A 22,848-nucleotide genomic window follows, 5' to 3' on the forward strand; every position below is an offset into this window, starting at 1 on the left:
GACAAACAAGATTTAGTTTCAGAACGTTAGTGGTTACAGCACTAAAGTGCCATTACATTTTAAAATAGGTAATTTGGATTAAGAGTCGTGAAAGTTTTATCCAGCTTCCGTTCTGAAGTTCACTTAAATGCAGTCACAGAGAAACTAAAGATCCTTTCTAATTAAAAATAGAGACATCAGTATCAATACAAATAAATAGAAGTGCAAGTATGTGAATCCTGTTGTTTAGATAAGAGAATATGCAGGCTTGCTTTTATTCATATTTGAACAGTAACGCTAACATACTAAAAGTACAAAGCATGCCATGTATTCAGGGGGTGTTTTCTGTTCCACTTCCCCCAAAAACCCCCCAACTTCCATAAAAAACATTATTATCAATAATTTGCCTGATACAAACACTTTATCTATGTTCTCTTAGGAATAAACTTTGTGCAGGCCCAATGCTATAAATTTATCTTTATGTATGACTTAAAAAAGATAAACAGATTTTCATTTTGTACTTATCACTAATGCATAATACCCAACAGATAACACCGTTCCTATGTTTATTTTCTGTGCCAGTTCTTTAAGGTGTAAGTGGAAGGATTTTGTTATCATGGTCAAGGTGACAAATCTTCCTTAGTCCTTACAATTCCTGTAGATCACTGGCCTTGTCTGTGAGATCAAGATTTGCAACCATGTAATTACCTCCTGATAAAACCACCATGCAGATTTCCAGGAAAGCTTATGCTGGGAGTTAACACCTTTAACTGGAATACTACCAGTTTATATTGTAGATAGACACTGGTGCAAACTTATCCAATGTCTTGACCCTTTAAATAAAAATTGTGCTTGCAGGTTTTTTAATTTTCAAAACAGTTGGCCATTTACTTGAGCTCTGACTGTGGTAATAAAGATACCTCATTTTTCCACTGCAGTACAAAAAGAGGTTGGTCCTTTGCAAGGGGGTATCGTTATATGACACTTCTGAAAACTGAGTTCAAAAAAGCTTTAACTTCTTAAGGTGTAAATGCATATGCAGTGCCGAATAAGCTTGTGCTGACAAATCACAGGCATGCTGCATTACACTTGAGCGATAGCTTTGAAGGAAACATCCTCTATTCAGTTTCTAGTAGCTACAATTTCCCAGTCCGAACCTCTTGGAGATTTTGTTCTTTCTTTATATTTCCTTGTGTTTTTAAATTAGCCAATATCTTTTAGCAGTTTTGGTTTCAATGGCCTATCCAAGAAATACCAAAGATGCATAACTAGAGCAAATAAAAGTATTCATTTATTAGTGACTCCTGTTTCATTTGGTGTCTAAAATTTTATTGTTTCTTACTTTCAACTTTTATTGATATATTGTGTTAAACAGTATCACAATTAATATCCCTCTTTCAAATCAAAGGCATTTAAATAGATGTAGTGGTAGCATGCTGTCATAGAATTATTTAAATATTTTGGAGATTATCAATTAGTTACTAGGCCAAAAGATAATTTGCAATTCAAGCACTTTTTCAAGATCACTTATTCAGCAGTAACTGAATTCAGGGCCCCTGGCTTTAGGCACATGCTGGAATTCTGAAGGTGAAGGAAGTTTTGTTTTGTTGCTGCCACAGGGACAGTGAGTGCTGGACAAGCCAAGGCCTTGCGCTGCAGTTGCTGGAGCTCCACTGTGTTAGACAGAGGTCAGGAGCAGGCAGCGTGTGTGGCATTACTCAGTGCAGCAGTGCAGCGCTCCCTTCTTGGAGAGCTGGGTCAGTGCTGTTGACAAGGGGATGGGGCACATTTTGGGGTACTTGTTGCCATTAGACGTGATGGGGACCAGCAGTCCCTGCGCTGAAGCTTTGCCATTCCCCTGGCAAAGGCAAATAGCAAAGACAGTGCAGTTTATGAGCACGTTTAATCTTGTAGATCTCCGTGGCAGGAGCCTTCTGTCTATGTTTCTCTCCTATATGGATGCTAAGGATTGATTGCTTTCTAAATTCCTTTCTTGTACCCATTTTTATTTTTGTTCTAGGATTTTATATAGCAATCTGTCTAATATGTATTTTCCTGTATGCAGATTTTCTTGGTGGCAATGTTGACTCAAAGTAGCGCTAAGGTGAAGTTACGAGTGTAGTCCATGTGTTAATCAGATATTCCCAAATTAGCAGAACAGCACAGCACGTTTGCAGTGTTTATTGTACTAAGGTGTTGAATAAGTACTGTAATAGGCCATTTAGAATCTACAGATGTAGTTTTTTCTTGTTTCACAGACTTTTCCATGTATTAAGGGTGAACACTTGAAGGCATTAACAGTTCAAACCACGAATACACTGGTAAAGTTAATGCTGCCCATTGTTCTGGTTTGATGTAGCACTGATGCAGAGATACCTGCTCAGTGTTATCCCTACTATCACCATGACACTTTTATGCTGGCAGCCCATCACCTTTGCACAGACTTTGGCCAGCAGACCATGTTTTTGTTTGGATTAACAGAGAGTAATCATTGTTTTCAACCTGTCTGAACCTATCCTTAGCTATGTTAAGTATAGCTAGACATGGACACTGATCTTCAGCATCTGTATCATCACAACTGTTAAGAAAAATCTTTATCAGCAGGTATGTGTTTGTCTTTGACCATGCAGCATATTGCATGCTGTTTAATATGGACAAGCTGCTGATCTAGAATTAAGAAACAATGAAATATGAAATTTAAAATCAGTGTTTCAAAATATTTTATATCAATTGTAGTATATTCATCGTGAAATGATAGTAGTAAATGTATTCTAGAGAACTTGGACATACATTTGCTAATTAATTTGAATGAAAATTCATTGAAAATGGTTACTTGAAAATTTTGATGTGTATTAGAATCACTTTTAAATTACCTTGAAAATGAGAAGGTACAGGCTTTTCAGACTTTGTGTAACCCCATATAAAAATTGAGTAATGGTATTTTTTAATAGAAAGTTGATTCCTTGAGAAAAAGAAAATAATCTACTTTGAGAATTTGAAAGAGAATTAGTCTCTGTTCAAATGAGGGACATCTTAAGTGCAGCTACAGTTTATGGCTTAAATACTGATCAGAGTAAAATATGATTACCTGATGAAAGAACAGTTAAATGTAAATCTTCATACTACGAGTTACACCAGCCTTTACCAGCTACATTTTCAGATAGGAGAAGAATGGAGTAAATGTCACTTTTTTTGCAAATACTTATTTGTGTTTGCATCATTTGTGTTGAGCAGAAGGAAGGGAAGTGTAATTGAGGAAGCAAAAGGAAGAGGAGAGTTGAACACGTGAGGGAGTGAGATACATCTTCAGGGCAAGACAGAGGCCACGAGAAAGGAAAATTGAGGAGCATGTCCCTGCTGTTTTCCAGTGTTGGGATGATAAAAACCAGCTGTATACCAGTTCTCAGCAGCTAACGTGCTTCAGCTTGGTATAAGTAACTTCAGTGAATCAATAAATTTATCTATAGAAGTTATATGTCTCTAATTATCTTCCCCATCAATATGACTTAATTTAAACATTGCTGACATTCAGAATAAAATAAATCTAATCTATGTAGAAACACACAGCTGGAGGATTCCAAACCTATTAACTCCGCTATCTACTGATAGCATAGTATTACTGTGTTTTTAAACATAAACTTAATCTCATTTAGAAGTATAAATTACAAAATACGTTTATAATCAGAATTAATGTTTAGCACAACGGAGCAAAAATATAGTCTTTTGCAATATGTTTGGCATGCATTTCTAGATCTTACAGATTTAAGCTTTAGCCTTAACAAGCCAAGTCTTAGCTTTTGAGGAGCTGTAATGTAGGTTTGAACGTTAAATTCTTCTGCATTTCAAATTGCTGACTTATGTTTAATCTTCATGTAATTATTGGTCAGCGATAATCACAATGTGGTAAGTTGTATAGCAATGGAAACCTTGAAGAGTAGGGTTTTTTTCATTTTGGCAGAGAAGTGATTATTGGTATTTCCACTCTCTGCTGGGGCCGAAGAATAAAGTTTGTTAAGGGTTGAACAGGCCAGATAGATAATGCTACTACTGTTTTCAGCAGATGCTAATGCAGTGTTTTATTTTGCTTATGTATTAATCTTTGCTGCCTTAGTACAGAGTGGTGAGGGTAACTATGTAGGTCCTAAAGGGTAATTTCATTATTTTTTAAGGCATACCATTATTCTGTTAACAGTAATTGCTCTTTTTTGAATGATTAATTTGATCACATGAACTGTTTCTAATTACGCTGGTGACTGGCAATTTCCTGTACTGAGAAACTGTAGTTGTGATCATATCCTATTTACTCTGAGTATATGCCTTGAGAAAAATGCTCACTGACAGGCATTTTCAGAAATTGCCACTAATTTCAAGGTCTGTTTGGAGACTTTATAGAAGATGCTTAGCAATTGTTTTACGTTGGTGTTGAGTATGTGGAAAAGTACTTGACAAATGAGGGCTGAAACAACTGGATACGAGGCCAGGATGAGCAGGTTTGCAAATGCAGGCCTATCTGCTAAATTATCACCTGTGCTGTCACTGCTGTGAAAACTGAAAGGAGTGGGATGTGTTTCTTGCACATTTTACAATGTTCTTACACTCAAGCTGTATGTGCTCACTGCTGTAAGCTCTGCTTGCTTGCTTCAGTCACTGTTAATGAGCCAGGCATGCAGCACTGAGAGGCTCCTGCTTGGTGAGGCAGCCCTGGCAGGGAGCAGGGGCTGCGGGGCTGCCTGCAGGAGTCACACTGCGCTTCAGTGACAGCAGCTCAGCCCTGCACACAGCACTGACCCCGCAGAGGCACTTCTGCCTCCAGTGCCAAATCTGCATCCAGTTTACAAATAGCAGGAAAACATCAGGCTGTCTCAGCTGCATTTACAACAGCTGAATTAAACTGTGATTCAAATGAAGAATGTACCCAACAGAGAAGAAAGATGCTGGGCTTGGCCAAGGTGTAGGACACTGCCTACATGAAGATTCACTCACTCTCTGTTGTCTCATGCTGAAGCTGGGCATGGTTGTAGTACCACTGTGCTAAGAATAGCATTATTCCCATGGACACAAACCACTAGGAGTTGAGCACTCCTTTTGCAATTGCTACAGCAACTGGGCATGTAGTGCTTGCTGAAGGGCTGATGTTACATGCATCTGCTGGGTCTGAGCTGGTTCTTCAAAGCTGTTTGCACTGGTTCCACAGGATGTGATAGGCACTTATATGGCATTCAGAATCAAGGGGTCTGTGATTCAAAGCCCCAACTTCTGTCTCACCCCAAAAGTACTCCCAGAAGAGGTAATTTTGCCTCTTAGTAAAAGTACACCACTGATAACATCACCAAGAGCTGCAGCACCAGGATCCTGAAACTGAGCATTCTCTCTGGTAATCTGACATTCAAGGCGTTCAAAGTGCTACCAAGTGCTTTGCCACAACATATCATCTTAAATGTATGTTCTACATGTGCTCCTTACTTCACCTACGCTTGTAAAACTGTTACATTTGACTTGTATTGGAATGACTCTGGCAAATAGCTCTACTTATCAGTAAGTAGTCTGCAGCCCCAATCATATATGCTCTAATACATGTAATGCCCAGTGCCTGTGGGAACTCTGGTCTAGTGCAGGAACCAAGAGCTGCAAGCCTTTTTTTATGTGCCCCCTGATCTGCCTGTAACCTGTCCTCAAGGATTTTTAGAGGCAGGCAGCCCATAGGCCTGATATGGATATGTCCCTCATAGTAAAGTAAAGAACTTCATCAGATGTTCAGTGGCTCATTAGAGTGGGACCTGTTATCCCTGCCCAGGACACACAGGCTGCCTCTCCAGTGGCATATTGCCCTTCCTGATTACCTTTGCCACCTCTAAGGCTGGGACGTATATCTGTTTGTGAATCAGCTCAGGCATTCCTGCAGTTCTCAGCCAGGTGTGCAAAGGAAACCCAGCTCCCTTCACGAGTGGATCATGAGTTCTGCTTTAGTGTTTTGAACCAGAGAGCTTCTGTTGGCCAGCTATGATCCATTGTCTGCCTTCATCTGCCTGGTGCCATGCTAATAAATTGTGAGGCGTGTGCTCAGAATTTACCACTTTGCTGACTCTAATAACAGTAAACAGAAATCTGAAGGATGCTTTAGAGATGCTTTTTGCAATGCAATATAAACACGGTGAGTGGGCCTCTTCAGAGGTCTGTGGATATGCCCACACTTGGATAGTTGCTGGGCCTAGCTGATTCAGGAAAGAACATAAAGAGGTCATTGATTCAATGGGAAACATTTACCCAAGAGTTGTGTTTGAACAGCTTAGGTCTCAGAATGGAATTCCAGTTTGATAATTGTCAATATTCATTAAAAAACTTACTATGGCATCTGAGAATTACTTTCTAGGTTCGTTTAAATAACCAGTTATCATATTTGTTAATTTTCTTTTCATGGCATTGTAGGCAAATTAATTATATGTTAAATCTTGGATAATTTTAGAGATTTAATTTATAACCCAACTATACTTGCCCTTTAAAAAGTCCAAAGGGCAGAGACTTACAAACCTTACATGTTCATATGGAACAAGCAGAGGAGACCTCAGCATGTGGGTGTCCTGTAAGCAATATTGACATATAAATGTTAAATTACCTTCTGAAGGTAAGAGCTGTGGTTTTTGCAAACCTTTTGAACACTCATGTGTATATGTTCCAGACAAGCTCTCTGCAGTTTGAAAGATGACCCCCTTTTGAACTATAAGTATCCCATCTCAGTATGATTCCTAGGGAGAAAAATCTTGTTGGAAGCACTTTGGATTTATGTAGGCCTGGTGGAGTTCACCGGTGGGTTTATTTGGCAGGTGGGCCTTATTAACCTGCCAGCAAGGGACTGTTTGACCTGCTTAGGTTTGTAGAGCTTGTAAATAAGGATTCTGTCAGGGAAGAGAGATTCTCTTGTGCTTCAGACTATTTATATCTCTTCTAACTGTGGCTGTTAAAGATTATAAAGAAACAGAAGGTCTGGGATGTGAGACAGAAAACCCTGAGGGACTTTTACGTGTTGTATTTGGATTGCTGTGTTAATATCCTAAAATAAACACAGCATGCTAGAAAATGGGGAATATTTTTATTGTAATTATTATTAACTCAAAGACATGAATTATTGGTTATTGAATGAAACATGGCTGAGCTTGGCTGTAGGGGACAATAAAATAACCTCTTAATTTAACACTAGCAGCTATTGGCAATCAATGGGAACCAGACATTTAATCAGCTTCATTTCCCTCTTTTTTGCTATCTTTCTTTTCTTTTTTGCATTGCTTTCAAGTTTAATAATCACTAGTATTTACATTTTTTACAGCTCAGGTTAGTAATGAATACAATAAGTTTACAGTAAATTGTAATTATAATAAAACTATGATAGATTCTCCATTAATAGAATAATTTTAATTGGACAGAAATATTATATTGAAAGGTGTGTTGTATTACAGATTGAAAAAATATCCCTTTAAGAAGTCTTTTTGTCTGTCTAGTGCAGGTCTGATTATAGGGTCCTTTCTAAATTTGCAATATGTAATTTTTAATAGGTGTATCTTATTCAGTGAAAGGACTGTGTTATTTTATTTATAATCCTTATAATGTAATAAAATGTTTTTCTTTTACTCAAAAACAACCAGTTTGGACTAGCTGAACAATCTTTTTAGGAAAGGTTTCCTTCTGTTTCAGCAGACCTACTCAGACACCCAAGTGCTACTGCAGATCAAATGACACCGGGTTCAGCGTCTGCCAGAGTTGAGCTTTTGAGTCTGTATTCCTTGTTCATCCATTTGAAAGGCAATTTTGGAATAATTCTGCCTTCTGTTCTGAATGGACTCGACAAATGTTTTTGACCTTAGTCAGGGTGGACTGATCTGGTACTTAGGCATTTTATTTTAAAATATTTTATATTAACAGTCACCGGTTTATAGACAATCTGTTGAATTTACAACTGCAAACATACTGTCTGCAAAAGTATTTCACTCTAGAGCTGCTGCAGTGGCCCAGGAGAGTTCACTAGTGAGGAAGGACAAGTAGGGTATTACTGCTGATGCACATTGGGTGGAGAATGGCTTCCAAATTTTTCTAGTCACCAAAACTTTACAAGTGGAAGACACTTGGGAAAAACATGAAGACAGGCCCTTTCTTCTTTTGTTCCACCTTCTTTCCAGTGGGCATCTACTTTGTGAGCTGGATGCCCTGGCTCCCAGCCCTGCTGTGATATGGGACTGGCAAATTGCTGTGCACCTGTTCCAGGGGGATTAGCCACTGGTGACAGCCCATACCCAGAATTTCCTCCACAGATGGTATTATCCTTCAACAAGTGAGTCAGAACCATTTGACTTGGAGCTTTTTATAGTTGTTGTTGAGGGTAATGATAATCATCCTAATAAAGTAGTTCTTAACCTCTCATACTGAAGAGTTTGCCATTGGTTGAAGAAGATACCATGCTGCCCTTCACTCCCATCCCTATCAGCTTTACCAGCACTGGCAAAACACTGTTAAGCTTTTACAATCATCTGTCATTACAGTGGGAAGTGAGTGTTGTCTGGGGGATGAGATACCAGGCTGAGGGCAGAATTGACTCCGCTAATTAATTCACCATTGGGAAATCTAAGACTATATTACTTCCTCTGCTATTTTGATTTTCCTAATGATAAATACATTCATTTGATAATTCAATAAACAGCTCATGCTGAAAATAAAGTATGCCAGGATTGGTTTGCAGAACTGGGCTTTATGTTAAGTTTTCTAGTCCAAAGAATCAAATATTATCTGTATTGTATGTTGACATGCTAATTGATAACAGAAATAATATTCATGGGGTTTTTTTTCTCCTCTTTTGTCTGCCACTTACAAGGCTTTATGTCATTCTAGTAGAACAGAATTAGTTTTTTATATAAATACCTTATTGTTTTACTTTGAAAATTGTCCCTATATACTTCAGGGAATAAATGTCCTAAATATTATTCCACCCAAGCTTCTCTTTTTTCTTTTTATTATTTTCTCTTCTTTTTTTATCTCCTCCTTTTCCCTTTTTTTTTTTTTCCTCTCCTCCCTTTCTGCAAGTACATAAAAAGAATCAGGCACTTCCTGCTATCCCTAAGCACAAATTTAGTTCCTGGTATAGCAACTCTAACGTATTCAGGAAGGAAGGAATAATCTTTCTGAGGCTGTTACAGTGCTTTTACAGTGGCTGCAGTAGCTGTAGCTCAGATTGTAGCTCCATAGTGGAGGAATTGTGTAATGTTTGATCTTTGGAAGTAATAAGGAACAGGCCCTTTCATAGGTGAGAATAATATGCATTGTGCAGTACAGTGAAGCAGACAAATGTTCCTGCATAGAGGAGACTACCATCTGGTAGAATAAAACCATTCATACTAGCCACAAAATTCACTGAATAACAATTTTTTTTCCAAAATAAATCCCTCCATTTTCTGGCTAGGATAAAGTAAGACTGATTAGGTTCCACTTGTAAAAGGTGAATTTTATGAAAGAAGAGGATGTAAGTGCTCTAAAGGAGAAGCATGATAAGATAAAGATTTGTCTAAAATAGGACTGGGAAATGGCTAAGTGGGAACTGTGAGCTGAGTGTGTGGGAGGAAAGGAGGCAAGCATTCATTTCACCAAACATTAAGAAGAGAAAAAAGGCACGGGTGGAGAGCAGATTTCTTTTTGTTAGTCTGCTTTAAATTGACCTGTTGATTTCAGTTCCTGCAGGGCATTAAGACTGTGTTCAGTGGGCTTTTAATTTATCGACCAGCTTGTTGTGAATAGTTTCTATCTGCTCTTTCTTCTAACTACTCTCTTTACCTCACCAGAAAAACCCAAATGACAACCAGCCTAATTCGCCTTTCAATTTAAGAAGATTCTACTTGATTTAGATCCAGCTGCTTTGCTTTGAAGGTATCAGCTGTTAATTTTAAGCAGCACACTGAAGGGCTGCTCTAGCTTTCACCTGTGAGCAGTCGGGTCCAACGTACTCTCATACAAGCCTTCTCCTGGCTCCCATGGCAGCAGATGTGAGGACAGAGTAGCACAGAGTGGGTTGCACTGTTGGTGTGGGAGGGAAACAGCTGCCTGGTAAAGCAGCTTTTTGTGGAGTATATCAAGTTCTGGCCCTGTTTTGCCATAAATTAGCTGCTTTAATAAACATTCCCTGCAGCCTTTAGTAAACAGACTGTTTCATACTTGAACTTACTAACATGCTCTTATCTTTGCTATAAAATGTATATAATCATGAGAGATTTCCGAGTGACAGAGTGGATTTGTGAAAACATCCGCATAATGTTTTTCCACTTGCTTTCAGCTCTGTTCATGGATTTGCTGGCTGAGACAATGTTTGGAGTAAAGTCACATGATCAATCTGCATTTTCTTGCAGATTTCCTGAGCTTTTGCACCATTCTTTTTCATGCCAGGTATTCTGTTATCTATAGATCCAGGCTCCTTCTTTTAAGGGTAATAAATCAAAATTATACAGTGTTTAGTATTTCAGTCAGAGAGATTATGTCAGAATTAGAACATTCCTGAGTGAAGGTCATATAAATCAATCCTTCAGTTATTCCATTTTCAGTTTCATTGTAATGAACAGTCCCCTGCTTGCAGTGAGAAAGCCTATGGTGCTGGAATACTGATAAGATGATACTGCATTGAGAGTACATTTTCAACTATTGGATGAAATCTGCAATGCGATATATGACATATATGCAAGAGTCTGAGTTGAAAAGCCTTGAAATTGTCAAATTATAGCATTCTAGGGATGAGACTGGTTTGCGAAACCATTGAATCCTCTGTATAGCAGAAAAAAATTTAATGTGCAAAGTAATAACAGAGGACTTGTAGTAGAAATGTAAAAGCAAAACACACCACTCTTTTATCATGATAAACAGGTTAATGGTATATTGTTGTGCATGCTTAACACGGGGGTGTGGTTTTTACCTGGGTAATAATGGACAATAACTAACATCACTTTTCCTACTTAAAATACTTGACAAGTGATGTTGCTTCTAATAACATAATGTAGCTATGTAGCCATTTTAATTGCTTGCAAAATTGTAATGCTGAGAAAGAACTTGGCATTGGGATCAGACTGATGGGATTTGCTGTATGCTGCCAATTACTCAGGTTATTGTCTAAATTCCTTGATCAAACATACACCCTATATGTACTTCCTAATGTATATATTGAACCTGTGCTCACAGGATAGTATAAAGGAAATACTACTCTTTGAACACACTCCTACTCACTTGACCCTGGGGAAATTGTTAAAACATGCATATGTCTATTTATTTACTATACACAGCCCTCCTGACATGCCAATATTCCAGGGCCTGTATGTTCCAGTCTATTTGCTCCCTTCCCTTTGACTAGCTCTGCACTCCCACCAGCTTCCCCCTGGGTTAGACATATTTGGTTACCACTCAGTCCTGATTTCCATGTGGCTTCCTCCAGTTCCTGTGCACCCCTGCCCTGTGCAGAAGTGCAGCTGGAGGCTGCAGGGAGGAGGAGGAGGAAGATGAGGAGGAGGAGGAGCTCTCCAGGGTTCTGCTCAACCTGAGGTGCAAGGATCTGGGGAGATCTGGCCTTCAATCCAGCAACTTGAGTCAGCTTGTAGAAACCCCCAATAGTATGACACTGGTAAAGGCTCTGCATTGTGAGGTTAAAAATGGAAAGGGAATTCTGACAACTCCTTATTTACCTGCATGCATTGTTGTGTTCTGAGTAGTGCCCTGAGTGTGGAGCTTGCAGTCCTCCTCCACTTGGTGTTTCTGAAGAGATGGAAACAATGGAGGTGGGAACGATGGTTGCGGAGGAGGAGGTGACAGACATCTACGAGCAATGATGAAACTGTGAACTCACCAGAAGGGGGCCTGCAGCTGATGGATTCAGTTTCTGAGGATCCATTCCGGATCATCCATCATGCTGGGAATTGCAGGTAGCCCTGAAGCAATGTGAAACATAGCTTTTAAACAAAAATTTTAACAGGAGTTTTTAATGAGGTGTCTTCAACGTTATCTTTCTGCTTTTACTGGAAATCTAACAGCATCACCTTTTAATTGGCAGCTTTAGCAGGAACATTTGAAAGATTTGGCCTCTCCATGCTACCTTGACCTGGACTTGGGCTACACAGGGAAAATATTTGCACAGTTTTTACCTTGCACTGAGCCTGCTGTTCCTGATTGTAGGAACTGAGGGATTACAAGCTTAGGACAAAGCACAAGGACCACAAAGGCCAGTGATGATAACCATGTGAAAAACAGAGGAGCCAGCAGGAATAGGGAAGAGATAAAGGGGCACAATAAGAAGTGCACTGGGATGTTATGCAGCTCTTCAGGAAACAATCACAGATGTTAAGCAGCTCATTAGGGAGGAACAAATCTCTCCATAATACAAGACTTGATCAAAACCAGCCTGAATGTGAGTGTGGCTACGTGAGCATGGGTTGTGTGTGCCTCTGCAGTGCAGAGGCTTGACGGCAGGTTTGCCACCAGCACACATGAGGTGGGACACAGCGATGCACAAGTAACCTTGGTGACAGAGGCAGGACTGAAACAGCGAATTCACAGCTCCCAGCTCTGTGCTCAGAGCCCCAGACTCTGTTCTGTGTGTGTTTATCAGCAGTGATGAAATACAAGTCACTGCTGCAGGCAGCGACGCTCTGTGCTCACCCTACTCCTCATACTCCTTCCTTAGGCACTCATTTCTGACTATGACCAGAGACTGGATAAAGGGACTCACAGGCCTTTGGTTTAGCCCAGTGTAGTCATTCAAGTTTCCATGATGCCAGATGAAGCCTTCATCTAACCTAAATAAAGAACAGGATGTGGCACTGTTAGTTTCTTTGTTTACAGTGTCTTAATAAATTCTAGAACAAATGTACTCAATTTGGATGCAAAAGAACATTCTCTTACTGTCAGCTCTACAAGCTGGTCTTGAAAGCTGATAGTCACTGAATTCTTTTTGTCTTGTACATCAATGCAAAGAAAGCTGTGGAGACAAAACCTGTAAATTTCTTCTGCAGTACCTCTTCCCTGCCTCGGCACTGTCTGCAATTCCTACCTTCAGCAGGTTTATGAAATGTCTCAGCTGAATAAAATTATATTGTAACTGATATAGGAGAAGGATTGGAATTCATTTAATTTTTATTACAGTGAAATGAAATTAGTTATATTGACAACTCAGTTATGAAGGGAGCAAAAGCTGCAATATTTTTTATACCCATGTTAGTAAAATAACTTGATAATCCTGATATGCTGTATAGAAAAATAATTTTGTATGATGCTGTTTCACAAAATAATGTAAATATATGGATTGCATAGGTCTTTCTAGGCACAGAATTTGCTCACAATAAATAATCTGTGATCTTATTTTGCTTCAGTAAAATTCAAGTTTATCTTCATTTTATTCATTTGCTTTGTGATACCTAAGTTTGCCATAGTAAAGACTCTTGGGGTTCTAATTAGTGATTTTTCTGGAACACCGTTTACCACAGTGATTTGAGATAAAGGTCAGTGCCTCCAGGAACCTGGAAAATATTTGGATTGGAGCACAATATATTTCATGTTGGTTTATTTAGATAATTCAAAGTTTTAAACAGAAAGGTAACTTATAATGATTAATCTGATGCCTTCTATCACTGGAGGAATATATTATCAAAGCCTGTCCTAAAAATTTCTTTCAACCAGATCTTTCATTATTCATTTGGACAATATTAACTTGTTCATCTTTTTGTTTGAAATGTGCTTTACCACACACATACACACATAAGAAACCCCAGAGTAGTCAGAGAAAGGAGATACCTTTGAGAATCATCCCTAATATATATCCATTAATTTAAATGGCGTAACACCATAGTATCCAGCCTATATGCTCTGCAAGAAGAGAAATACAGTTCCATACACAAAAGGCATGGTCTGGTTAAATCAATTTCTATAGCATCTTGTCTCCACATATTTCAGAGCACTATCCTTCTCAATTAATGTCAGCTCTGCTCTGGGAATACTCTTTGGTAGTTAACTGTTGCTGTTAGAGAGCTAACTTCAGATTGAACACAGCTGGCTTATGTATTTTGCTGTTAATAGTTTCGGTAATGGAACAACAAATGCAAGAGGAGCAAACAACTAAGCAGAATGCAGAAGATTTTCAACCCGAATAAATCAACTTAAAGGATAAGAAAACCCAAATGTAAATTTCCTTTGACTTTCTCCTGATAAAAAAAAAAAAATTACAAACTTAAGGTAGATCTTACAGTTTTCTTTTTCCCAGATTTCTAAGCCTTTGGCATATTGGGGGTTGCACACCCTGTGCCTCTGTGCAAACACCACTAATCTCTAGAATATTTAATTTAAAATTCATTCTTTGGCTCTTCTTTACTTTCATTTCCACTTACATCAAAGTCAAACAGAAACCCCTCAAACAGCCCAACTCCTCACAGAGCACAGGAATGGAGAAGAGCAGATACGAAGTTCAGGGAGGGTATGAAGAAAACGCTTAATGCATGCGTGAGAAAGATCACAGATGAAAGAAGAAGAAAGTCAGCTGAAGGAAGGCAAGTGCAAGGCAGATTTTTAACACATCTCAGTCTTGCTGTGGCTTTTATGGTTAATTAATTACCCACTAGAGGGAGATCGACTGTAACTTGTTGCCAGGTGGATTATGGCAGAAGTTGGACTTCATAAAGTGCAAAGAGGAAACCCTGTGGTAAGAAAGCAAGAGAAGACAGAAGTTCCTTTCCTTGGTAGAATTTCGTTCTGTATAAGTTACCAAACCATCTGAGATCTTCCCTTTCTGACCTGGCTTTCATTATATTCCTACACAAAAAATCCCCACCTTTATTAACCTGTTTGTTCTGTTGCTGAGAGGAACACATGGAGTTTAAGGGTGGCAGAAACAGTGTAGTGCTGTAGTGCTTGTTAGGAGTACACTGCCATAGGCCCCCAGCACGGGCTGAGCCATGCATGACTCAGTCAAGTGCCTTCAGACCCCTTGACAGTGACCCTTTGGTCCACCTCAAACACCTCCTTGGTTCCAGGTTAGGACTTTCATCTCACAGCTTTTATTAGCTGCCCACAGGTAATCATTTATGGTCTCTTACTCTCACCTCTATTTGTGCAGAAGAGAGGAAGCTTTTAACATTCAAAGCAGGCTTAGGCATGTCCTTTCCTCAAGGGAAACCAAGAAAGGAAGTAGTAATGGATGCTTAGAATTGGAAACAGATTATAGGAAAAGTAGCTCCTACCCATTTGTGTCATTCCTATTTTTGAAAATCAATAGTTCAGGGACTCCCTAATTTCCAAAGAGGACACTGCAGCTAGACAAGCATGTGTCAGTGACTTCATTAAGCCTAGCTCCCTTGAGTGTATCTATTTTCTTGTTCAGCCTATTTATTTATATTTTGAGAACATCCTGTGGCAATGAGTTCATATGAAAATATATTTCCTTCTGTTCTTTTTTAAACCCTGCTCCCAGATAAACTGGTTTAATTAATATGGCATTATGAGCAGCAATAATAACCATTTTTTATTCACTTTCCTCCCACCTTCATTATTTTCCAGACCTCTGTATATCCCCTTCCTGTTGCAGTACAGAATTCTAACCCCACTCTGGCTCCATTTATACTAGGATTTTTGAATAATATGAAGGCTTCTCAGAGTCAAGCTATTAGCAGTGAAAGTGGTCTTAACTCTAACCTTGCCTTTCTGCATAAAAACTTGGATACAGAAGAACATAATGCGAACTTGGAAAAGATGCATAATTATTTCCATACAGGAAATTTGCAGTTGATAGTCTGGTGTCACAGATAGAAATGACTAGTCTAACATGCCATGAACTAAGTAAGAGCCAAAACAATTATCTAATGCCTGTGAACCCTCAGGGTCAAATATAGTCTCTGCTACCATGTGCAATGCCAGAAAAGTTTGCTGACAAACACCAGCCATCAAAAACACTTCTTCCTCCCAAACTCCATGTCACAGTTTCCAAAGTTGCCTGTGGTTACATCCTGCTTACCTTCAAATTCCCTCAAAAATACTACAGGGGGTTCTGGGTACTACTGATTCAATAACCCTGGTTTAATAATTACTAAAAACATGGCATGACTTCATTTATCAGTGGCCTGATATGATCCTTAAACAAATCAGGTTAAGGTAAATGTAAAGCAATGAATTTGCAAAAATCCAAATATAAGCAACACATTTGTGTTGTTTATCCAAGCAATGCACAGAAAAGAAATAGGGTATACAGGACATTTGCAGACCTAGCAGAGCAGCTGGCTGTGCTCTATAAGAAAACTAGGCACAGGTGCTGGGATTGTGCCCAGGGCCCTAATTTCCAGCTGGCATGCTGAAAGAGGCTTCCCACTCAGGGAGAGTTAGATGTCTGTTCCTTGGGAGGAGAGGCCTCACAGAGGGGAGAAGGTTGTTCCCTTGGCACAACAGGGAAGCTCTGCTGGCTAAGTCAGCTTTTTGTTGATATCTGTTGGGCATATTTCCTTTTTCAGCTGTTGGATTAGTGATTAGAAAAGAAAATGATTGATATGTGTCATATAGGAATGAGTATGAGGCTTGCCACCCTGACTGATGAGCAGGCTGGATGGCTCACTTTTACCTGCTGCACAGATTAGTCCCAATGAGTTCCTCTCGCTCTATCCAGCTGATGAACTGCTAGATATCTGCAGACCCCAGCTAAGACTTCAGTTTGTACACAAAACTCCCTCTTGAAATTGCTGCTTTGGGGGACTGCTTTGAAAGTCCTGCTTTGGGGGACTTTACTTCCCCTGGATACTGATCAAATGCAATGGTAAAACTCTTTTATGTCAACTTTGTATTTTCTTACATACACGACTTGCTAGCCATGCTTTATACACACATGCAACCAGGATTAAGGCATATAACGTGTTACTGAGAAAATACCTAATTGCTTGAAGGTAACAGGATGTTTGGGGGTGAATGCCTCCCAAGTCTGTCTCTAGGGGATACTATAATAATAATAAAGTGAATAGAGGCCTAAGAGAGGCAGGAGAGAGGTTGCCGATTACATGGGAAAGCCCAGACAAAGCGTCTTCTGTTTCTGGTGCCTGAAATTCAGCCGCACAAGAAAAAGGCAGGATACTGGCAAAGCACCACTGGGATGTACTTGTGCTGATGGCTCTTTGTTGTTTTTCTATAGCTTTACATCACATTTTAACAGGTATTTCCCCTCAAGATTCTCATATAGCTACAAATCAAGTGTTGTCAACAGAGCTGCCACTTCACTTGACTTGGAGGTTACCATTCTTTGTGTCTCACAAAAACAAAGATTAAAATGTTAATTTTTATCTCTGTCCAAGCCTTTTATGATGCTATCTGGCAAGAAACAGGATTTGATGTTACAAGTACATAACTGCACTGATCCTTTACCACTCTGTGTGAATGCCTCTAATAGTAAAGGGACATGGCATGCATATGCATGTGTAGAATTGGGGCCCAACAGCTTAGGTCCTGCTGAGGTCAAGGCACAGAGACCCAGACAAACACTGATTTTGAAAATTTACAGTACAGAGGATGGTTGTAGAAAGGGAAAGTGCACTGACCATTCCAAAGGAACCAACTCCTTTTTTAAATCTCTTAATCTGCTTTTCATTATCTCTGTGGGGAGGCCTCTTGAGAAAAGCAGCTCTTTGACTTGAATAAAGGAGGGCCTGTGGGCTTGCGTGCTGGAATGGGGAGGTCATTGTATGGCAGTGCAGAAGATAGGAGTGTCAGTCAGGTCAAGGAGAACAGGATGAAAAAGTGTGAGATCTGTGTTACAGGCTTCGTCTGGATTATGAGAGGTAGAAGGTTTAGAGCTGAAAGGTAAATAAGAGAGAGTGAATTCAAAGGTTGGAAAGACACCGGTAGGGTTATTCAGGCTGAATGTAAGGGAAAATATGAGCCAGGACTGATAAGATCATCAGCAAAACCAGCAAGAAAGAGGTAATGACAGCAGAGGCCCGAGGGGGCTAAATTCTACACAGGAATTTTAAGCATCAGGCTTCAGCAAATGAACATATCCATCTTCAATATTTTTCATTTGCTCTTTTAACAGAAATGCTTAACTCTGCTCACCTCCTCTGAGGCAGAGAAAGCACGAATATGCCTGGGGAATAATGGGACAATGTTGCATTTTGCCTGCACCAAGTCATATACAGCTGTGTGCATGTGCTGGCTGTAACTTGCTCCCCTCCAAACCAGTACTTACCATAAAGAGCCTCAGCCTTGCAAAATTGATAAAGAAAGTTACATTGCTGCCATTAAAATGGCCCTTGGAAGTAGCACATTTTTTTCCTTTTTAGAATACAAAGGTAAAAATTCTCCTAAAATGGTGTGCTAACCTTTTGCTGTTTCTTTAATGGACACAAACTGAAAGGTATCTGTTTTGCAGGGACCTGCTGTCTTTCCAGTACTCCTATAACACTGCTTGACTTCACCAACAATTTTGTGATATACAAGAAGTGCAAGAACAGGTCTACAAAATCTGGGATGGGGTGGAAGAGAGCCTCCCCAGTCACATGCATTTCCTGTCTTACTTCTTGATGGGTTCATAAAAGCAGTGGTGGCAGATTTAGGGCTTTTATTGACTGTAACACAACATTTCATGTTTTCTTAAAGACCTGACTCTGAGAGGCAGATAATGACATAAGATTGTTGGCTTTCTGCATTTCTGATTACAGACAGGAACTTGCAAACCCTACAGCCTAAAAAGTCCTGGAGACCAAGAATAACTCCAAATGCATAGTTTTAAAGCCTGTCATTCATAAAATCAAACTGATTCATTTGGAGGCACAACAGATTACTTAAATACAGCACTGATGATTTTGCAGCAAAATCTCAGTCTTTCTCGTATCAGCTGGAGCTAACAGGTGTGTTTGTAACTCTAGAGACTCCTGTTTTCCCTCTCTCTGCAGTTCTCAAAGTCTAAATCAATTTGCTTTTTACAGCTTTTTTTTTTGGTTGTGCACATAGCCTGAACACTGCCTGTCCTCCCTCTGCTTGATCCTGCCTTGGCCAGAATCTTGCAGCTTTCTCCCCATGTGTTCCTCCAGTGCCCCAGTCTCTCTTTGTGCAGCTTCTCCTGTTTCACATAAGCTCCATCTGCTGGGAAAAGGGAGAACCTCGGTGGTTTTCATGCTGAACTGCAAATGGTTTTCCCTCAATTTGGAAAGATTTTAAAAATTACCTGTTTCTGCTCCCCTAGCTGTGCACTTGCCCACCTGCATACCAAATTTAACTAATGACAACCTAATATGTTATTTGTATGGCATTTTGTGCTGCTAATTTGGGTCAAGCCTATGCAATCTTTTAAAATATCACTTTTTGACTTGAATTTGAGCAGGTAGTTAATTATTCTTGGATGGGGAATGACTGTTTGCAGTATGTTATTGCCATCCAGGCACTCTCTGCATGGCTTTTCAGGGCAATGTTTGAATAGGCACCCAGGGCAGCCTGTTTCTGTGCTAATGTGTAGCCAGTGCTGCTTATTTTTGGCACATTTACAGACAGAAGTGAACTTGTGACCGGGACGTACATACAGCAAATCTGTAATCCAGCCACTACTTGAACTTTTACCTTTAGGTGTAACACTGACAGAGCAACAGGCTTCAGTGTCCCATGAATCTCTCCTAAAAATCCCTAATAATGAATGGAAGTATTTTTTTTAAAAAACTACTAATAACCTGTTGGCTTTCTCCCTGGAGTAGGAACTTAATGCAACTTGCTACACAGTAATGTCTTTTTTTTCCCCCTTTCTTCACATTTACGCTGAACACTGGTGAATAAAGATGAGGTTAATCTCTTTTTGTTAAACCTATTCAAGCAGACAACCTGGGGGTTGCCATGGAAACCGATTCTACAGCCTAAAAGCATAATTCTACTGTTAGGGACTGGCTACGGACCTGTACTGATACGCAGCTTATTGAGTCACACTGTGTACACAAACACGATGTTGCAGCAGTGAAATGGCAAAGGTAACTCCCAGCTCATCAGATGTTAATTACACCCCCACCTCCTCCCACTTAGAGCCCAGAGCATCAAACATTGCACCCCCTCCCCCTCCACGTCCTGAATCCCACGTCCCGGCCCTTCCTGCTAGCTCTGTTTGTCCTCAGGGCGTACTGGGGAACCGAGGCCGTGTCTGTGTCTCTGGCACCAATGTCACAGATTTGGTGCTGTCACACAGCCACTGTCACAAGCTACAGGGCACCTCAAGCTGGGAGTGGGGGGAGCTGCTATCAATCCTCAAAAACATCAACAGGATCTAGGAGAGCTTCCTGGGCCGTGTCTTCAGGGGAGGGGTGACAAACTTACTGTTCTCCTCCTTGTTCATATAAACATTTGCCCCCTAATTTCTAGATCGATTTCTAAACTTCCTCAGTAAGAATTATAGATTCATCTGCTCCTTTGTCATGTCTGTGCAAGCAGTGCAGAGCCCTAGGGTTGTTCTGTGCTTTTATAGGTCTTATGCACCATACCTCTTTCAGACAAGTGAAACAGTCCTGGCTTTGTGCTACCACTGGGCTCTGCTCATGCAGCAATAAAATACATATTTCAGTATTCACACATCCTATAACAACCATCAAAAATTCCTTTTTTTTTGAAGGTTGTTTTGAATCGGTTTAGACAACTCCTACCTTGCTTTTGCTTCTATTTAATATCCAGGGGAAAAAATTATATCTAATGTGAAATAGTAATCTTAGTTTTGTTCAAATATTACATTTATTTTTATGATTCTCAGATCCCTATTATATCCATCTAGAAAGAAGGCTTTGTATTTCTTCCTTTTAGTCTCTCTCATCCTATTCCTGCTGGAAAACAGATTTTTCAGCAAGATGGCTGACAACTTTTCCAAACAACATGGTTGCTTTAAGAACCAGGTCTAAAATGGCTATGTAGTAGTCGATTTTTTTTTTTTTTTTTTTTTTTACAAACCCCCAAAACCCTAGTAACTGTGTGGTATTGTGTTTTATTCTAGGGATAAGTGTTTTCTCTGTGAGTTCATGGGCTGTTGCTCTGGCTGGAGTATAAGATGTTTTTCTTTAAAACAAAACCTGACTCCTGTGGAAGGCCCATGTGCCACCTACAGTCACTCAGCATTTTACTGTAGCAGCAATTTGTACAAATACTTGAAAATTTTAAATTCTTAGTCTTTTCTTAAGCATTATTTCACAATGCTTGGTAAATGAACACAATCAATTAGTATTTTTAAACTGTATCTATTTGGGAAATTTTCACAGAGTGTAGAATCAATCCTTTTCATATACAGTAACTTCCAGTTATAAACAAATCTGGAACAAAAGACTGTACAAAAACATAACGAATTCAGCTCTGAAAAGACCCATGCATCTACATTGTCTGCCACCCTGAATACTAATGAATTTAATGAAACTATTGAAAGGCTGGTTACTTGTCTGCATAAATGTATTGAGACCTCTGTAATCATCTGTTTGCTGTCTGAAACCTCTTGTCAATAGTTTAATGACTTCAGAGCATATTATTCTTCTTGTATAGGCTTCATATAATGTTTCTACATAATTAAGCAGCTTTGTTAGAGGAACTGCCATTAGTTGCCCCATTTCATTTGGTTTTGTTATCAGCCAACCAGAAAGAAAAAAAGAATAACAAGAGAAAGATACAAACACAGTCTTAGTGAGAGATGCGTAGATTGGGAAGATGTTGTCTGTTTGGTTTTTTTATGCTATTAACGTAAAGCACTATTGTGAAGTTGCATATTTTAAACATTTTTAACCATTTAAATGCAGTACATCTTTAAATACTTGTAAAACAAACACAGCTGGCTAAAAATCTTGCAGTGCATTTGGGAGCCTAACATTTTAAAAGCAGCTCTAATAAGTATATAAATAGTAATACCCATTAAATTGTTAATTATCCCTAAATGTAAACAACAGTAGCATTTCTATAGCCATAGTGAGAAAAGTGTTGTGATTTTTTTTAATACTCAGACAATTGCATATTCCATCTTCACGAATACTTTTGAATTAAAAATATAAGTAATATAAATTTCATGTAAAATTTTTTGTACTTTGAAGAAGCCCTGAACATCATCTTTAAATACATAAAAGAACTCCATAAAATTACCAACTAATTTCCTGCATTTGCCTAGTCATAAGCATGAGGAGATAAACTGCAAACTCACTTGCTTTTTATTGCTATGAGACACTGTTTTCAGTCACGTTTTGGGTTAAACCTGAACGCTTCTGCTCCCCCTTATATATAATGTTAAGCATCATGTGTTTTCTTTGGGGTTGAGGCAGGTGTAGAGGTGACCAAGTGCCTGGTGTTGTGAGTTACCTGTGAGGCAGGAGAGGTCTGATCCCACAGCTCCCTTGTCCCCCTGGAGCCCTGGCCTTGGGGCAGCCATCTTGTTGGCAGGGCCGGCAGCCATCTTGTCCACAGCCAGTCCCAGCAGTTTTCCCCCCATTTTTTCTGGAACAAGGAAGGCATTAACACCCAAACCTCACGTACGCAGTTTGTAAAATGTCACCGTTCTCAGATTAAATTATAATTTCTGCAGTTTGATTCTTGTTATTCACTGCATCTGTCAATAGCGTTAAAAATAAAGTACCACATAATACTGCATTAACTGAGTACTGAAATATTTTATTAGAGATCCTACTGCTGGCCAGGACTCGACTAGCATGTGAAGAATATCATGCTGCTTGTAGTCCAACTATTAACCAGCACTAGTGTGGTACATCTAACAAACGACCGATTTATGTGCTATTTCCTATCAAAACCACCACAGCTCCACCAGAAAGCCATTTTTTTCTGTCACATCCCGAGATCCACAAGCAAACACGTGTGTGCAGCAGAACGCCTGCCGCCAACCTTGGCGTGCGG

General features: G+C 39.5%; 1 long non-coding RNA gene across 1 annotated transcript; it reads right to left on the minus strand.

Annotated features, from left to right (window-relative positions):
- Positions 1–1,248: 1,248 nt before the first annotated feature.
- LOC128786746 (uncharacterized) lies at positions 1,249–22,429 on the minus strand. Its single transcript, XR_008430462.1, has 4 exons — positions 22,300–22,429; positions 11,837–11,918; positions 11,676–11,745; positions 1,249–1,837 (listed from the first exon to the last, which is right to left on the minus strand). It is a non-coding gene; the product is annotated as an uncharacterized LOC128786746 (long non-coding RNA).
- Positions 22,430–22,848: the final 419 nt, after the last annotated feature.

Source organism: Vidua chalybeata, chromosome 4 (assembly GCF_026979565.1).
Source record: "Vidua chalybeata isolate OUT-0048 chromosome 4, bVidCha1 merged haplotype, whole genome shotgun sequence".
Classification (NCBI taxonomy): Eukaryota; Metazoa; Chordata; class Aves; order Passeriformes; family Viduidae; genus Vidua; species Vidua chalybeata.